This window comes from Tribolium madens, unplaced genomic scaffold, assembly GCF_015345945.1.
Source record: "Tribolium madens isolate multiple individuals breed KSU strain unplaced genomic scaffold, Tmad_KSU_1.1 Scaffold_3;HRSCAF=73;Tcas5.2_LG2, whole genome shotgun sequence".
Taxonomy (NCBI): Eukaryota; Metazoa; Arthropoda; class Insecta; order Coleoptera; family Tenebrionidae; genus Tribolium; species Tribolium madens.
In genome coordinates this window covers 3,046,276-3,050,178 of record NW_025401006.1, presented here as the reverse complement: position 1 = coordinate 3,050,178, position 3,903 = coordinate 3,046,276, and the positions used below count along the sequence as shown (strand labels likewise).

The following is a 3,903-nucleotide window of genomic DNA, read 5'->3' as shown; positions in this document are numbered from 1 at the left end:
CACACAAACATGTTAATAGGTCCGGCCTCCCCTTATTCTCGCTTTTCTCAAACGCACAATATAATTCCATTTGAACTGTCAACGTAGGTATGACCCCTCCATCGGGATGATTTATGACCGACGATGGCGATTATTGGTCGCTTCTAATTTATATTAACTGTGCTTGGTAGGTGATGGAATTAAATGGTGAAAATTTGTGAAAAATTTAATAATATATACCCTATGTAATTTTTTGTCTTTGGTAGACTTTAAAATGGAAACATCCGCAAGCTTTTTGTTTGTTTTCCAATTTAAATCACTCAAAGCGTTGTAATGTTGTCGACTTTCGTAAGAAGACGAGCATAGAGAGGTGTAAATTTGTAAGTGATTAAAAAAAAAAAAATTGTTTTGTCTGTAAAATTGAAAGGGGTCGTGTATAGCGTCGTAAGCAGACGTCGACGTTATCGATGAATAATGCAGGAAGCGCTATGTTGGGTGTCGATTTGCAGGCAGGCCATCGTTTGGAAGTGCTTCGCCGGGAGGGCGAATTCGTTTCGTGGAGGCCATAAATCGCCTCGGCCAACATAAACTCCAATATTGGCAGCGTTGGACGATGTTTCAGGCGAAACACCCCAAAGTGCAGAGGTGGTTTTCCACATTTGTTCGGCCATTAATCGGACGACGCACGAGATCGGTGATTTATCTCAGCTGTCACGACCGGAAGCAACCCCGTGCTCTACAAGCGATCCCCACTAATCTCCCACCACGTCTTCGCGACTTCCCGCCATACATCACTCTTATCGGGCGCTAATCCTCCGGGACCACGTAATGTATTCTTGCACAACGCTGCACTGCTAAATAATTAAATCAATTTTAACTCAAGACTTTACACAAACGGCAACACGACAAACACGAAACAGACTCGAATTAGCCGCGCTTGTTGTTGGTTCTGCTAAATTAAGTAACAATGGTACGACGGTTTTCAAACAACTCTATTTAACTGTTAACAAGAAGGCACATCGCAAAATTAGTCCTTCATTTCTCAACCAAACACCTGGTGATTACTACTGCAGTGTTGAAATAGAAGAAAAACCTCAAACCATATAAAATCTCTTGGAGGCAATTTGAATGTGAAGCACTGTTTATGTTGTGTTACGAGGACCTTGTTTATGGTGTTGAATATTGATGTAATATTTCGGTCGTCGGAAAGCTCTATTAGCCGGGTTATTACAGATGACGGCGTTACTGGTTAAGGAGCCGCAAAGCTCGCACAGCTTAGTCCATCGTGATTGGTCGGTATGGCCGTTGATGGCCGCGATCGCCGGTATGTTTTATGACTCGTGCATGTACAGAATACAGCCGGAATGTCCTAGTGTTTATGGCATTTACGACGGTCATAAACTGTTAGCGTCCGCTCGCATGTAGCGGCCAGGTTTTAATCAGTAATCAGTATGTATCTTTGTTTTATGGTCTGAATTTATACGGAGATAAAGTAGTGACTACCATAGAAAGTAGCGTTTGTCCGCTAATCCCACTGCTCCTATCGTGTGTGATGGACAGCTCTCGTAAACAACTCCACTTTGACTTTTATAATAGAAAGCTTAATGGTGTCGAATAATCGTAAATTTTATAATAGTCATAATAACTCCAACGATAAACATATTTTTAATTTTACTACATCATATCAACGAAGAGATGAGTGAAAATAATATTATGCTAATTCCGCTTCGGAAAAGTGTTTAATATGGATATCGCTGTTAAAACCCATTTATGTGACAGATCAAATTAAAAAAAAACACCACTTTCCTGACAAGTACAAGAAGGAAAATTAATTCAAATTTGTTTTCATCCTTACTGGATTATGAAACTTTACGATCTAGTAGAGACACTCAAGGTGACACTTTTATTTAGTTTATTAAGAAATCGAATCTACCCACTCAACCACCCAATAAGATTTTCATAATAAATCTATACCTATCAACGAAACAACCTGATGACATTTAAAAAAGACAATGTTATCCATTACAAGTCACAATTACCTTCAAGGCGCGGCGGCAATGAATTGGTATAACAAGTAACGGTGGTCGACTTGTAACAAGTAGCCCAGTCGGTGCTGTTGTCTAGATATAATTACATCGGGCGGCTCGCCTTTATTCTTTGATTGATGGATTGCCATGTCACAAAGCGACCTTTGTTCTAGAGTGGATGCGCGCCATGAATTAACGCTGGCTGGTAATCAGGGAATATGTATCCGAACCGCGTCCAGGTCATGTCCAACAGAAACGGTGTCGCTCAAAAACCTGCCTCGTGTCATCGCCTATTTAGGAAATAATTACCTCTTTGATTGAAGCTGAACCAACCATGCATGCCAGAAGCGCAACAAGGATGGTGTAATGCCAAATACATATTTCAAAAAAGCTTCATACATGAATAATTCCAAAAAAGTCAATCAAGATCGAGAAGGCAAAAACCGTCATATAAATCATGATACAAACAGACTGAACGGCGGATGCTCATCAGCACACAGACAGCAGTTGACACAAGTAACAGTTTTTGCACTCCAGGCATTATATAGGGTGATTTTAAAGTATGTGCAAATATGATAGTAGAGCTCAAAAAAAAATCAAAATCACTCAAATTGCCTTATCCGAATGTTTATACCTAGTTTTTGAGGAACAGAGGGTTTTGTTCGTCAAATAAATTTCAATTTATGCCGCAGCCTTTTTTAACTTCACCAACTCAAATTGTAAAGAAATATGAGGTTAGCTATTCAAATTCTATTACATTCTTTTAAAAAAATGAGTTAAAACTAGTTAACAGGCACAGAAAAAAGTGTTTTCATATAAAAAAAATCAAGTGTCAAGTGTATTACTTTTCAATGGCTGCGACTGTACATACGTTAAAATCACTCAGTATGTATATGTCGTGCCAAAGCCATCGCCATTGCTGTCACTTTTCGCGATGTTTTTTCTGTATGAAAGTAGGATTCAGTTGTAATACAGATTCTTCTTTTACACAGAATTCAAATGTTTCTGACTTATTTCACCTAAAAAAACTCAGTTCCGACGTTGCAGGCTGACACAGGTATTACACCAAAAATTATGACATAGAAAACTCAGGAAAGTTTACTTATCACAAATTAGAAATGTGTAGATGAAGAGGATGCAACTGCATTCTCGTATTAGCTGTATGTATGTACAATCAGCGTAGAAAAGATTGTCCTCCTAATAAACCGCGCGGACCCTTAGAGGCTGAACCCATAAGCTACAACAATAAATCCATTGTAAACGTCATTTCTTATTCAACAGTATATTTAGTTTGAAGTGAAACTCAGTTACCAATTTTACTTTCAGTTGAGTAAAGAACAAATTATTTAAAAAACATTCAAAGCTTTATACTGCAACTTAAAATTAAAATAAAAAAAAATTTGAATTCATGTTTAATTAGTTATTTATTTACTAAGATAACAAATAAATGCCGTTTTAAATGGCATAATTAAATAAACAATATTATTATTAGAAATACTTAATAAAAACTATCTATTACTAGGAATGAAAAGACCAAATCTAACCTGGGACTATTTAATATACTTAACTTTTTAAAATATTGTTACTTACATTTTTTTTGATAAAGTTGTAAATAACAAAGTAAATAATTTCATTATTAATTTTTATTCAATTCAAAAAGGTAGACGTGCTGACTTTTTGAACTCGTAGCAACCTTTACAAAAAAAGAATATTTAAATTGAAATATTGAGATTTTACAACCAAGATATTGCAATGACAAAGCAATTGTAACAATTTGTTTTTGCTAATAATGTTCAGTTTAGTTATTTTATTAAAACTTCTAATTTAATCATAAATTTTTATTTTTCTGTATTAAAAAAAATCATAGCCATTGGAAAACTGTCTACCCTATAAATAA

General features: G+C 36.1%; 1 protein-coding gene across 1 annotated transcript in view; it reads left to right on the top strand.

Annotated features, from left to right (window-relative positions):
* Window positions 1-2,422: 2,422 nt before the first annotated feature.
* LOC123007578 (serine protease nudel-like) overlaps window positions 2,423-3,903 on the top strand; it is a 33,354-nt gene continuing 31,873 nt past the window's right edge. Inside the window, exon 1 of the mRNA XM_044402958.1 lies at window positions 2,423-2,522. The gene's annotated coding sequence lies outside the window, so the exon portion shown is untranslated. The remainder of the gene's footprint in view (window positions 2,523-3,903) is intronic.